The sequence below is a fragment of the Macrobrachium nipponense genome, chromosome 43 (assembly GCF_015104395.2).
Source record: "Macrobrachium nipponense isolate FS-2020 chromosome 43, ASM1510439v2, whole genome shotgun sequence".
Lineage (NCBI taxonomy): Eukaryota > Metazoa > Arthropoda > Malacostraca > Decapoda > Palaemonidae > Macrobrachium > Macrobrachium nipponense.
This window is the reverse complement of record NC_061104.1, coordinates 12949060-12965399: the sequence shown is the minus strand read 5'-3', so window position 1 is coordinate 12965399 and position 16340 is coordinate 12949060.

The window sequence follows — 16340 nt, the reverse complement described above, 5'->3', positions numbered from 1 at the left end:
GCGCTTGGATTTCTGCCTATCATTTTCCTGTGGTATTCGCCGCTTTATACAACTGCCGCGTTGGCTTATCAGCACCTACCAAATCCCCTTACACACACCAACACACACATACCTCTGTCTTACACACACACACTTGCGGTTCTAGGTTATTAAGGCCATTCCTTTCCAATGCCTTTTTCACTCTTTCCGTCCAGCATTTCGTAGATCTTTTCGACCTTCCTCCTAACACATCCGAATCACACTCAATTCACCGACCTATTGTCGCTCATTCTTTCCGCGTGAATGAACCGGTTCAAACACACTTGAATAATCCTTTTACAGACGCGAACATTTGCTCCATTACCGTCGCATCGCTCTCTTTTGTACACGCCCTGCTGCCTCTGTGCTTCCCCTATTCTCTGACTGACCTCGTCTCTCATCCTATCACCGGCCGTTATCTTTGACTTCCTAATATCTATACGACTCAGCGGATTTTCATTCTTTCACCATCCATATTAACGCCCATTGCTCCATTTCCTGGTTTTAGTTTCCCTCATAATCGTCCCCCATCTCATGCGGTGTACTGTAGGCATTACTATTCTTTGCAGCGTGCCCTCGGCCCCTAGCTGCAACCACTTTCGTTCTTTCTACTGTACCTCCTTTCATATTCTCTTCCTCCCATCTGACTTTCCACCCTCTCCTAACACTTGATTCATAGTGCAACTGTGAGGTCTTCCTCCTGTTACACCTTTCAAACCTTTTACTGTCAATTTCCATTTCACCAATGAATGACCTCATAGGTCCCAGTGCTTGGCCTGTGGCCTGAATTCTATATTCAGCTCAACGCAATTCAACCTTCATAATCGTACTCTTGCTCTTAAAGTTTTTTTTTTCCTAGTTTCTGCAGTTTCTCTTTGCTATTCCTAACTATTACTGTCTTAGCTACGAACATCAGATCAGTCATTTCCCAACACCGACATCTTGCATCACTTAATTCACAAAAATGGTAAACATGTACGGAGACGTATCGCATTTTTACTCAGATCTACTTTTACACCACACCAACTATTAATCTTTGCAGATAATGCACCAAACATTTTTTGCTTATTGAATTTTAAATCGTAAAAGCTTTTAATCGTTCTTAGAAATTCAACATCATACATCCTCAGTATCAACCTCAGAGCCTCTTGATCGATTTTGTCATAATGTTTTTTTTTTTTTTTTTTTGGGGGGGGGTAGGGGGCCTGGGGCGGCCTTTTTCCCTTTAATTTCAGACTCTCTCACTCTCACCCACATACCCTTTTCTTTGTGTAAACCCAGTGTTAGTCTCTCCAAATGCCCCTGTCTTTATTTCTAAATCAAAATCCTACAATAAAACTTCCCTGGTATATTGAGTAATACACCCATTCCTTTGGAAACTTTCCATCATCCAGATGTATCTGACAAACATTGGTCAGCCTCTCAGTCACACTGTCACCACTATCCTGCATGATCTGATGGGTAATCCCAGTTTTTATTATTTATCCATTCTTCAAGCTCTTACGTACCTTCTGTACACCAAATTTCACTCTTCTATAATGAGGTTCTGCCTCTCCCCTTTTCACCATTATATCTATCAACTTGCTCTTACATTTACTCTGTAGAAAACATAATTAACAAACGTTTAATTATCATTTCCTCTTCACCACATGTGCACGAGTATATTTCTGTGTAAACTAAATAATTCCAGCAATCAAGCCCATTTCCACAGGCCTTTCCCATTTTCTTGTACTCCAGGATCTCCATACCAACTAACAATGCTATCTATCTCTGTTCTCTGTCACCTACATTTGCATTGAACTCGCTAAGTAACCACCCTTTCATATTCTCCAGACCTAGGCAGGCATAGATTCAGAATTTCCAAATACCATTGCCTTTTGTTCTCATTTTCCCTATTGTTCTTGTTTCAGCCATACACAGTCTTCCTGACACTACAATTGCTATCTTTTTTCTTTCACTTACCTCTGATACAATCACGATTCTTGTCCCATTCTTGTACACTCCGCCCTTTTGCCTATGTCGTAGTACTAAGTGCCAAAGCATCTAGCTTTCTCTTCATAAAGAACTTGAATATCATACATTTTATTTCTTTGCATTACATCCATTTGCTTGCAAAACTCAAAACTCTCTACTATATTTTTTCCCTTTTGTTTCTGTGCGATGTGAAAAGAGGGTTTAGGGTTGCAAATCCAATGCTTTCGGCATGTTCGGTGCCTTCACAATGCGCAGGCGTTAAAGTTTGGTTGCTATCAGTCTTAGGAGAGGCACCTATGCTTGTTAAGGAGTTTTTACTCTCACTGAGACGTTGACAACCCTTCGCTACATGCTGCTTGGACATATCCTAAACCAATTACTTGTCCAGAGTGCACCAGTTGATTCTGCAGTGACATTGTATATATATATATATATATATATATATATATATATATATATATATATATATATATATATATATGTGTGTGTGTGTGTGTGTGTGTGTGTGTGTGTGTGTGTGTGTGTGTGTGTGTGAACTATAAAGTATTATGTTATAGGCATTGGTTTAGGAAAGGAGTCTGTAATCAAAAGCATGAAAATAAGTAAGATCTGACTATATTCCCTGAACTCTGGTTCGGCTTTTTGCTTGGCTTTCTTTTTATACTCTGGTCTGTAGCCAATAAAAATGAAAGTTCTTCATCTGAATAATGATACGTCATCCTTTGTCATTATCCAATCAAACACTTCACATAGTTTAAATTTTTTAAAGGTATTTGGCTCAAACTTGGAGCTAAAGGTTAGGAAGAAGTTGATATTACAGTTTTCTGTGCACCTGTCAACTTATGGTAAAAAGACACATCAATCTCTATTCATTTAAAGCATCTAACTTAACTAGCGTAAACTCAAATAACCTAACCTGACCAGAGACAAAAAATGAGTGAATTTTTTCTTATTTCGAATTTATTTAGATATAACCATGATATGCTGGAGAATGATGTAATCGTGAAAATTGCCTGCTTCACTTGCTCTCTGCAATATCTGTTTTAAAGTGCAGAACGTACCCATCAGGTAAATATGAATAACATAGGCCCTTGCACTTAAGTATCTAGCAGGTTCAACATGCCTTTTGGAATGCGAGTTCAAGTCCTGTGGTCTAAGTCAGTAAATAAATAAATAAATAAATAAATAAATAAATGGTGGTGGGGGGGAGAGAACATTTTCATACATTCACGAGTGAGCCTTGGATACACACAGTATTCAGTATAATCGAGTTCTTACCTCATTCACGAACGGTAAAAAGTATGTGACCATGGGAGAACTTATGAATATATAAAAAAAGAATGAGATTCTTTTAATAAGTTTGAGAAAGACGAGGGGCCTCATTTCCCCATACCAAACAGGTTCTTCCTAAACACTCATCAGGAAAACCTGCTGAACGCAAGTGTGATGGAGTGAGCAGGTGCTTTGCCGAACGAGAGTTGAGCAATATGGAAACGAAATAGGGTAGAGTTAGAGGTGATAATGTGTCATACCGACTTGCTGTGTTTTGCCAATTGAGTTCTGTGCTCCCAGGGAGCGCTGAGTATTAGTGTGATGAGATTCTGTAATTCGTTGCCTATTTTTGCCCGTCATAAAGATTCATTGCCATTTTAGTTATGGTCGTATCTGTTTGGTTTTTTGGCTAGTAAACGAGGTGAAAACGAAAATAGCTCGTTGCTTCTTACCCTTGTTGAAGCTTTAGACAATTCTGTTATGAGTTGCAGAGTTTCAGAATATCGGCCCAGTTTTTTTTTATGCGAAGGCCGACGTAACAGCCAGCCGATTGTCTTTATCTAGGCTAGAGTCGAAGTGAAAAAGGCATAGCATAGCCTGCCCTATAAAAGTAGTGATTGACCCGTTTTTCAGTCATTATGAAAATGGATGCGGAGGACAGCCAGACGCTCAGACGGTCATTGCAAAACACTATTAACTTAAATCTGAAATTTTGATAACAATGTAAATTTTGTCAATTTTGATGAATTATTTGATAAACAATACCAAAAGAAAAACATGTAAATATTTGATAAAAATACTAAAAGAAAAACATGTAAATATTTGATAACCAATACTAAAAGAAAATTTTTTTATAAATGTTAAATTATTTTCATTGTATGATGCAAATATATACAAACATTGAGGCATGACTGAAAGGTAGAGTGAACGTTTATTATTTGAGCAGGATTGACGTACACTCAGCAAACAGCATGAATAGTGAAAGTTTAGCGGGAGGGAATTTCTCTGTCAACTGGGCAGCGCCAGATCCGCCCCAGTGAATAAAGGGTTAAGAAGTGATTCGTTTTCTTAGATAGGTTTCCTATTACAACTTTAAAGAAAGATGCATTGATTTATTATTTTCTGACAAAAATGTTTACAATATATCTATATATATATATATATATATATATATATATATATATATATATATATATATATGTATATATGTTTGTATGTGTAAACCGATATATTATGGGTATACCAGTGTATATAGATGTGTTTATTATTTAAAAAGTAAATAAACACACACACACACACACCGTCCTTTTAAAACGACCATGTAGCCAATCAGCCTCGTAAACTAGTGTTATTTTTCAGAAAATATTAAAAAGTGCGGTTACATGTACATTATGCGCTTGTATAAAACACATATGCTTGACAGGTGTTCACTTAAACATACGCGTGCGCGCATGCAGATGTTAGAGGTCGTTACAATAGTACTTATAGACCGAACACAGGTTGTAGCCTTGCTGAAACTCTTGATATAAGATTTCAAATATAAAATTGAAACTTTGTCCTCGTCTTATCATGGAATCAAATAAAAAAAACTAGCAAGTTACCTATATTACACTATAATTATGTAGTTATTTACCCTTACAGTGTAATAAGATATTATCCTAATGAATTTTGGCCTCCACATCCTTAGTTTGAGTCGTACACATGAATTCTTTCGGATGTGCGAAGTTTAACAACATGGCTGAATAAATATCTCTGTTACCTGGGGCATTGTATTTTCATGGTTGTATTGAAAGAAAAATGATTATATTCGTTGTCTGACGAGAATATTTTATAATGCAGATTTTGATTTTATCTTCTGTTTTTTCTTTCTCTCCATTCAATCCCCGTCGTCTGCTCAAAACGAACAAATAAATAAATAAAAAATCCTGGTAACGCTATTAGCGTGACTCAGTGCAAGATCCTAGGAAAAGTAAACTAGCTGGCAACACTGACACCCTGTTCGATATAGTGAAATTCAAGAGTCCAGGTCATTAGTCTAAGCAAAAATCATTATATACAACGATAAACATTATATACAGTAAGAGTAAAGTATATTTCAGATAGCCGCTCCAAATTTATCATTGTTGTAATTATTATTATTATTATTATTATTATTATTATTATTATTATTATTATTATTATTATTATTATTATTATTATTATTATAATGTGAAGTCTCTTTTTAACATTTTATTTAGCCAACAAGATTGCAAAGATACTTTTTACGCTTTCATATCTTCGATGGTAATTCTTATCAAATAAGATGAGCAAAAGATATTTTTTCTTTTTAAGCTTGAAGGCAATTTGTCATGTAGTTCAACCTTTGAATAAAAGGTTAAGGAGAGATAAAACATCCAATTTTCATGAAGTTTAATAAACTCATTTTTTTTGTCGAAGTTAGTGGATACTGAATGCGAACGAAAGAGACAATGAAAGCTCTTCATATAGCTGCGTATTTTGTGTGGTACTAGAGAGGATGGAAAGGATGAGAAATAAGGCACGACAAAGATGACATAAACAGTGTTAGTATAGGTGAATGATTGAGCATATTTTAAGATGTCATGGTCAGGTGGATGAAATGGAGGACATGATTATAAAAAATTACAATTCGAAAGATTTTGTGGGCTAGATGGTGTTTTTACTATACACATTGCTGATGAGTCTTTGTAGAATTAGGAAGCGGCTTATATTTTGGAAACAATCTGTACAGGGAGGTTTTTTCCTTTTTTTTTAAGGGTAAACTTTTTAGTGACTTCTCATTTCTCGAACCACCTCCTATTTTTAAGCAAAACCAAAGTAGGCCAGTTTGTGTGTTCAAGTAAAATTGAAGAAATAACCTATAACTCGGTAAATGTAGTGCTGCTGCCGCTGCTACTCTAGACATGATGGTAATAAATACAAATTTCATGTTATTTATACAAAGTGGATGACTGACTGCCGTCGTTATTGTTACCCATGAAGTTGTGCTTCAAAGTTCCGTTTTCTCTTATCGATCTGTGTTAGAAAACGTTATATTATCGATAACTTTTACATTTCTCTGGTGCTTCTTTCTCTCGATGACGTTAGAAAATATAATTGAAGATGATATTTTTGGAAAAATTTTCACCAGAAAAAAATTATAAAATTGTAAACCTTGGATCATATTCTCGATTTATTACGATTATACTAGTGATTTTCGCGAAGAGTTGATGTGACAGTTCACAATTTTAACGGGTCTGTGGTGGTTGAAAAGAAAAGAAGTCAACCAAGGGCAGCACAACGTAATCTAAATGCATTGTTACAGTTTCTTTTAACGTGGACGTCTTAACATGGGTTCTACTTTGGAAATATTCTTTTCCTATTTGTTCCGAGTTATTGAATAACAAAATCTTAGATATGAAACCATAAATAGTTTCAGACCTGCCTATGAAATTCCAACAGAAATGTGAAGTCTGTTAAAGTGTCTTGTTGTTTTAGAAACTATATTTATATATTTTTAGCTTTGAAACCCAATTCGAGGCTTGACTCACAGTATCAGTTGTATCTCCAAATTGATTTTCTGTGAAGTCACGGCTACATTACCTTTTGCTGATGTTGAAAAGAGCTCGCAGTTGCTAGAACTAGATTGTTACAGAAGTCTTTCATCAGATGCTGTAGCCTTAATCATGCACTGATATATTTCAATGGTTTGACCCCAGATATGATTGTCTGATGGCCCCATCCCTGCTATAAATTCAGGCTCCAGCTTGCATTTAAAAGCGTGAAGAATTTTACAGAAAACGTAACCATAACGTGTTTAGAGAAAACGTGACTTTTTTTTTTTATCCGATTCCAAACTCTCATATATTATTGAAGTGTTGCTTGCCCCCTTTTTATTAAAAAAAAAAAAAAAATGAAGTGGTGCTTACCGCCTTTTTTCATAACTAAAAATAATTATCATACCGTCAGTATCCCTTTTCATAATTCTCATATTCTGAAGCCGAATTCTTACTCATTTATTGATATTCGAATTGAATATTTAGATTTTAATCACGTCATCAAAAGGACCGGGTAAGATTTTGAAGCGTGACTGAAGCATTTTAGTTTCATGAAGCATTTTTATTCTTCTGTAATTATATTTTTCGCATCACTGCCAGGTTATTTCACGCCCTACATAATATCATTATATTTTCTTCGACTTTGGTTAAGATAATTTGGTAATGTGTAATAATTGCCACAGAGCTAAAGAGTTGTCACGTAGTTCTGCTACATGATTCAATACCGACAGATTTTTTACTGTGTTCGTTAAAGTCAATCGATGCATTAAAGTGAATTTTACATCAGAGAGACGAAGCTTTAAAATACAATGTTTCAGAAATGACAGTGAACATTGAGCCGTATTCCATGTTGAATTTCATGCTAGATATCATTGAACACATTTTAGAAAACTTTTTTTCATTTCAAAGTTTTTTGCCATATAAGAAATGCTTCATCAAAATCTTATTTTTATGAACAAGAATCGAAAGGAGAGCTTGAATTATGAAGAAACTAATTAGTTATTGATTGCGTCGTTATATTGTCAAGATCAAGGTACTAAATTATATGAGCTGTAAAAATGCAAAGATATAAATTATTTTTGTAAGAAAACCCCTGATCAAGGCATCGCTATATGCGTATTTAAAGAGTTTCCCACAAAAGTTAACTTGAATAAAGTATAGCAGCATTTTTTTATAGTCACACTTCAGTTTTTAATGGTAAATTTACAACAGTGAATTACGATTCTTACAAAGTGCTATTTAATAGAAATCGGTTGAAACTCAATCATAATGGCATTTAATTGTAAAAGCTGCTGTACAGTAAGGTAACTTCGTATTAGGGCGAAGAAGCAGATAAGTAAAGGCTTGCAAACATATATCCTGAACTAACGTTGGCACCAAAAATAATAATTTAATGTATTTATGAAGCTGTAAAACGTGAGAGTGAATTAAAGACTGTTCTGTGGGAATGAGCAATAGGATTTACTGAAAGTTATGTGGCTCTACGTTTGAATTCTCCTTAAGGAATACAAATTACTCAAGTGTTATTTATGAAGTACTTAAGTACCTTAGGTTGAAGTACTTAGCACTTAGTTGAATGTTTTTCGATTTATGGCAGCGGTTACTTATTAATTGAGAAAGTTCTGTACATACAACATTTCTTTTCGAGTTATTGGAATTGTATAGATTATGACCACGTTTTATTCTGCGGAGGTAACCAACACAATATAGTTTAAATTTGTTGTAGAATTTAGTGCCGTCCTCGCTATTTATCACGATGAAGAGCTTATCACTCATTTTTTAGCGGCTAAGGCGTTAGAAATTCGTTATTTTTTAGAAGGAAGTCCATGCTTCAATGTCTTGAGTATGAAATAAATTGTTGTAAGTTCCAATAACACTTCTTCAAGAAGTAAGGTTGTTATTAAAGCATCTTAAAAGTTTGTAACTGGTGTATTCCTGTTAAAACTGAAGACAAGGGACAAGCTGAGAATTATCCGTCGGAGTAGGAAGGCAGGTTTAGTAGAAATCTTATGCTTACTGAGATTTCGACAAACACAAGGTGGAGTCTCATGTATTGAATCTTGCATATGGTTATAATTGGCCTAACTAACGTAGTTTTGATTCAGTATGAATTGCTTTCACCATTGCGCTTATCAACATGCTGGTAATTTTAGTGTTTTATTGGTTAAAAATCTTGGTAAGTCGAACAAATTCCAACTGTATAAGTTTGACAAACCATTCGGGACATCGCTATAAATGATTTATCTGGGTTAATGATTTTTAAGTCAAATCTAATCATTCAGATGTTAAAGTTTATAGAATTACAAAATTGAATTGAGAGAAATTAAAGGGCTATAGTAGTTCAAAGCAACAGTGAAGTTTATATTCCAAATTGCAAGTTCGGTTACCCACTTCTAAATGCAAAATCGACTTTGGTTCTACATTAATATTCACTTTTTTTTTTCTTTTTAACTTTACTTTGAAGATTTGACGCAGAAACCAAGGAAACTTTATAGCTCTAAAATTGTACCCCGCAGGGGGATAGCGCCGTCAGTACACCTCATGCTGTGCAATGTAGGCATTACTAAAGGTTCTTTGCAGCGTCCCTTCGGCCCCTAGCTACAACTACTTTCATCCCTTTTACTGTACCTCCGTTCATATTCTCTTTCTTCCATCTTACCGACCACCCTCTCCTAACAATTGTTTCTTAGTGCAACTGCGAGGTTTTCCTCCAGTAACACCTCTCAAACCTTTTAATGTCAATTTCCGTTTCAGCGCTGAATGCCCTTAATTGCCCCAGCGCTTGGCATAATGTCAAAAACTCTACATAAATCAAACTCTATAATTGTACAGACATCATCGTGTATGGAACCTGTTGACGAACTTCCATGGCGACCAGCAACATTGCATAACCGCGGCTAAGTATCGCAGTTACTATCACTACAAAGCACTTTGAAAGGGATTAGTCAGTGTAAAAGCAGTTTATGACAAATTTTCCGATATTGTCGACTGGATTCACGAAATTACGTCTAGCCGGAGACACACAAAGAACAGCTGAATAATTAAGCCAGGAAGTCCATGAACTCGAAAAACCACAAGCACGAACCTCTTGTAGTCTGCAAGCTCAAATAGTTTATTTCCCTCTGAGCTTGCATTTCAAGGTCGACAGCCCTTTGTAATAGATTTGTTCTTAGCTGAAACCTATTAATTCTCTGACAGTTAACTGTCTGAAATTAGTAGCGTTCCGACTATAAAAACCAGAATAATTGGCAAGGAGTAAAACGACACATTTCGAATAAGCAAAATGCCCTCACATGATTCCCGAATAAATGTCCAAGGGACTTGAATATTGCAAGGCACTCGGAATGACGTTGGAAAGCCAATCTCATCGCAAAGAAATTGCGTTTTAGTATAGATCTATAATAATCTCCAGCCAATGGGTACTCGAGGACTGCGCATTGTAACCTTTGTTGTAACTTGGATGACTCACTTCTTGAATACACACTTTTCGCGGCTTGAGTGTTACCGATTGGGCATTGGTGGTATTATACCCGTAATGGAAGAACACTGTAAGAGATAATTATATTTATTTAGGATATTGAATGGTGAGGCCTAGAACAGCGTATTTACAGATACGTAGCAAAGACTTGTTTGTAGATGTAACAATTTTTGGGATCTTGTGTTCGTTGAATGAAGTTTGACGTAAGAAAAGAAGGGGATAGTATATATAGTTATGGAATGCACAAATTTTTTTCTTACAGAAATGGAAAGCAAGAATTATCTGTATGATTAAAGAGTTCGATTTATTAGCTTATCGTATTAAGTTTAATATTAATAAAAGATCTCATCACAGTAATGAGTGAATTTAGGCCAGTAAGCTGTTTATTTTGAAAGGTAGTATTTATTGGTTGTCACTTTCCCACCATCTCAAAAATAAATAAATAAATAAATAAAAAATCTCTTAAACCAAAAACTAGCGTAAGGTCAGGAAGCAACTTAGGCGAAGCCAAACTGAATAGTATAGTCCAAGGTTTCTGCTTTTAATGCTAATAATTACAATTTACCATAATTGTCGGGAATGAACAATCTCGCCATTACTCTTAATAATTTAATATACAAATGAAAATGTACGTTACATTTCCTTCACTCGTAAAAGAATGACTGGCAATTTTCGCTTGGTAAATCAGATTGTGATAAATTAACGATCGTGATAAATTAGTCATTAGCGAGAAGGGCCAAGGTCAGAGATAAAGCACTGAGATATATTATATTTGTTGCTGCAGCTGAGGCCAGAGGGGATGATGATAGGGAGTCAGGTATGCGGGACGTAGAGTCCTAAAATGTATACTAGTATTGCACAAACTCCGTTTTTTTTTTTTTTTTTTTTTTGCCATGCCTCTAGGTTAGGTTAGGTTGCGTTATGTTAGTTCAAAGAAATCTCCTTTAGGTAATTTGGGTGTGGGAATTGTACTGAGATGTATTCTAGTATTGCACCAACCCCGTTATTTATTTTTTTTTTTTTCCTTTTTTTTTTTTTTGCCATGCCCCTATGTTAGGTTAGGTTAGTTCAAAGAAATCTCCTTTAGGTAATTTGGGTGTGGGAAACGTACCGAGATGTATACTAGTATTGCACCAGCTCCTATTTTTTTTTCTAAATGCCCCTAGGTTAGGTTAGTTTATGACAAAGAAATGCTCGGAATATGGGTGTGGGTAACGTATTGAGATTATTTTCCAAGATTCTGTGGTTAGTTTTTAAGATATGGCGTTCCGCTTTTTTCAGGGAAGGTGCGTTACTCGGTTACAGTTCTGGAATATTGCGGTAGGGACTGGAAAAGAAGCTAAATTCAAAACTAATGTAGGTAAAGTAGAAGATTAGGAATGAGTCAGACCCATTGAGATAGAATTAAGAGCTTTTTTTAATTATTTAGCCGATAGATGATAATTCAGAAAGTATTTGATTAAGATGATAATTCAGAAAGTATTTGATTAAGATGATAATTCAGAAAGTATTTGATTACTTCACTTATTATTCCTCGCTAAACGGATAGCTGATGTGATCGAACTTGGTACGAATCTTAGAATATACATGTTTCCTAAGCAATTTAGCGTGGGAGTGTTATCACTTTTTATTTGCTTAACTAGAGTGAAATTACCGAACCTATTTAGCTTAACTCATATCTATCAGGAATTAAATAAAGTTCTAACTTTATTTCTCAGTCTTCTTATCCATTATTCCTTGAGAGCTGATTGAGCTGATGGCAACCACATGCTCTTCCTGTAGGCCTACACGGAAAACATTGAATTGACACACGCATCTCAACCTGCTTATGTATTCGGATATCATGCATAATAGAATTAGGTCTATTCTGGAATGAAAATTAAACAGGAGGTTGGAGATTTTCCAATAATATTTATTTGCTTTGCTGTATATATGTATTAAACGCCTCTAAATTGCGTTTATTCATCATCATCATCGACTCCAGCATAATGCGACACAGAAGGCCTCTTGTGTTTTCCCGCTTCTTGTCTCTAATGTTACTTCATTTCTTTCATGATGATGATCTCATGACGCTGTCAAATACCTTTTCGCGATAAAAAGAAAACCACTAGAAGGAGATTTTTTATAGCCCATATACTGCTGCTCAATGTACCTTAACATGATTTGATTTACGCAACGCATACTTTTTCAACAATCAACTTGCCCTTCTGTGTGCATTCATCAGTTTCTTTCTTTACCGTTTTGAGAATTAATTTTCCTAACATTTTCATCACAAATGACTTACGTTCAGTGCCTCAGCGGTAGTTTCCACGTTTGGTCAGGTCGCTGTTGCTTTTCTTTGATACTTATGCTGTGATTTCCATTTCTGAATCACCTGGCTTTGTTGCTTTCTTCCGTATGAATAGGGATTTATCTTCCGAATATAATAATTATAATAATGCTATCATCGTGTTGTAGTCTCTTTAGGATACGAGGTATCGTGTCGTTTCCAGCTAAATTTTTTTTTTCTTATTTTTAGTAGTTACTGATGTAGCTGTCGATATTTTTGCAGTTTTTTTCTTGTTATTTCACTTATATAGTGTATCCCTTGCTTTCGTATTTCTGTTCTTGTCATGATATTGTTTAGGTATAAGAGCTCTTGGACTAGTAACCTTTTGCTTTTCCAGTGAGGATTGTTGCTATGAGAATAACATGTGAGAACTCGGGTTCATGTGGACACCAGAAGAGATAGAAGACCCAGAACCTTGAGAAATGAGGCAGGAGATGAGTGGAGATTGGTGTAACATAAAAAACAGAGAAGCCATAAGGGGCAGAATTTCTCGGAGGAGTTTTACGTCCCTGGGCGTTGGAGGCGGATACACACACACACACACACACACACACACACACACACACACATATATATATATATTATATATATATATATATATATATATATATATATATATATATATATTTCATTTGAGAGACCGGGGTTCGATCCCGATGTGAGTCAGAAATTTACTTGAGTGTAACTTGTACTTATGTGTTGATCAGTTCCATAATATATATATATATATATATATATATATATATATATATATATATATATATATATATATATATATATATACATATATATATATATATATATATATATATATATATATATATATATATATGTACCATATAGATTATTTTGACATGTACTTTCACTTCACTGAAGTAACATTTACAACATACCCAGAGTGCGAACATTAACTCGACAAATACTTTGTATGAATATACGTCATACATTACGCTGCTTAATGAGCAATATATAACCAATTGAAGAAAAGCATTCCAGGGTCTAATCTCTCTCTCTCTCTCTCTCTCTCTCTCTCTCTCTCTCTCTCTCTCTCTCTGAAAGAAATGAATTAATCACCACTTTCAAAGTGTTTATGCTTTCATGAAATGTACGAGGTCCTGTATGTCCGATGGAATACTTCCGCTTAATAACAGATTATCGTGTATCAACAAACATACACAAATGCATATATTCTTCCCTTGATGAGAAAAGTGGCAGTAACAGAGGGCTAAATTAGCTGGAACATGCTTTGGTCCAGTTTAGATGGCCTCATTATACCAAATCATTGGGGCAGGTTATGGCTGTTTCAAGGGCAGAGGATTTAGGAAACTCCTTTTCCTCGTTCTTCTTCTTCTTCTTCTTCTTCTTCTTCTTCTCTCTCTCTCTCTCTCTCTCTCTCTCTCTCTCTCTCTCTCTCTCTCTCTCGTTTGTGTTCTTTAGGTGTGTGAGTTCGGCTGACCGCAAGTGTGAAAATTTATGGACAGAAATGTAAATCTGTAATAACTTTTTTCTTTTTAAATTTGTTGTAATCTGGTTTGTCATGTTTCATACAACAGTATTGCTATTAGCATTCCTCAGATTAGTTGTTTACCAAAGACAAAGTATGACAGCTACTTCCATGTTAAGGTATACTTAGAGAAACCTAAATGTTGTTACTAGAACGATTCTAGTAAAACACGAGTGTTGGTTATTTCTACGGACCTGCGCTCATTTTCTACACAACGTGAAGTCCTACGAGCATTCGATTGTCAACCTCTCAACGGTACTAGGATTGTAGGTTCCTGAATAATGCATCACAGGTGACGCGGTTCGTGCGTCCAAGTGGCTCTATCCACTTTGCTGTTCTGAGTAGCTTAATTGAATTTTAATGTCACCTTTGTGTCAATGGCAGGATTCTCCATTCTTCACTTAGCTGTCTGGAGTTTGCGTAACCTCCGAATTTGGTTCGTTTTCCATATATGTTTATCAGCTGCAGTAAGGGTCATCGCTTCCGTAAATATAAAAATCTTTCTGAGCATTTTATATTTAAGAGTACTATTGTAAAGTTAAACCAAATTCCCAATGTCCTAATCGCCTTCTGGCAATTGTAAGTGGCCAAGCTTTCTGTACAAGTACGTCCACTTTACCTGGAAAAGACTCTTATCTTAATTGTCTGAGCGTCGTGATAAAGAGTGTTTGGTCTGAAACGCCTGGAATGGATTTTATAGCCAAATGACATACGATAACGGTTGTCGCTACGATCCTGCTTTTTCGAACCGGTTATCATAATTACCACTGCGTGTTGGAAGACATCACACTCGACGTACTGGCAGAAACTGGACAATACCGGACGCGTAATTGCGAATTATCATTGCCACAACACACGAGGTGTTTGAGGGCCATTAGCTAGCATTTGGATGCCTTCAGGTCAAAACGATTACGCGCCCCTTGCTGCTGACGACGTCGGGGACGTGGATGCAAATGAGAGCAGAAATTGAAAAATTATAGAGTATCATCACCAGATCAGATGTGGACGAGACCTTGAGGGTGACCTTGATTGCAAGCCAGCAGCAGAAGGCTTCTGTTAGGGGTTTCTGTTATCAAGTCGTACCACAGGAGTTGGTGCACGAACGCCGAATTCATTCTCAACGATGTGCCAGTCGATCTTTCTGTTACTGTCAATTAGATGGTGAGATTGCAGGTGCTGTGCAGGAGTGTCATGGCAATAGGGTCTTGCAAGTGGATGAGTTGTGGCCCTGTTTGTTATGATTTGAATCACTTAAGCATTTTTAAACTATACGCTTTGATTTTGACTTGTATTGTTTTTGTAGAAAAATGTTATTCAAGTTTATATTTATGTTTTTGTATGAAGTGAATTATTCAAATATGAAAATTATATTTATATTTTTTGTATTAAGAGAATTATTCAAATATGAAAATTATTGAAATGTAATTGTATCTTTATAATAAAAGATAAAAAAAGGGTCACGTGGCAGCAAAGTAAATAAAACAGACGACTAAGAGGATCCTACGTCTAAACAGCAAGAGATAAAAACTACGCCATTAAAGAAATTTCTTAACTGTTTGGAAAACACACCACGACTTTCCTCCTTCGCGTGGCAGGATATGGAAGATATGTAGGTATTCATTCAATCTCTCGAGTGCCTTATCGATAACAGCTGTAAGTTATCAACAAAGTAACCCGTTCCCTCTAAACCGTCCCCCCCCCACCCCCTTGTAGTGGATCAGTGCCTCTATTGCCCAGCGCTAAGCAGGGCCGTGTGTACACTTGCTTATATTTATATTTACATACTTTCCTAAATTGATTTATCCGTATATTTCCTTACTGAGATATATATGTTTAGATTTTTAATTGTGAGTTTCGTTTGGAGAAGTATGAGACAAAAATTCCACTCTCTGGATAGATATTCCTAATTGGAACCTGCAATTTTCCATGAATACTAAAGGATATTCTCAGTAACAAGGGTAGGATGAAAAATCCTAAACATTACCACTTCATCGTAAATGGAAGAGACGAATTTTTATATAATAAATGGAATGTCAACACAGACTGATGACAGAACATGGGGTCAGGTGTCCCTCTTTTAGAGTCATGATTGCTTCTCTAACAGAGGGAGGCCGAAGATAGAGTGAAGTGCATTGCCCTATGAAAAAAGAGATCATGAAACAGCAGGATGTTGCTTCGGAGACCAGATGTTGTTTTAAATAACAACATCAG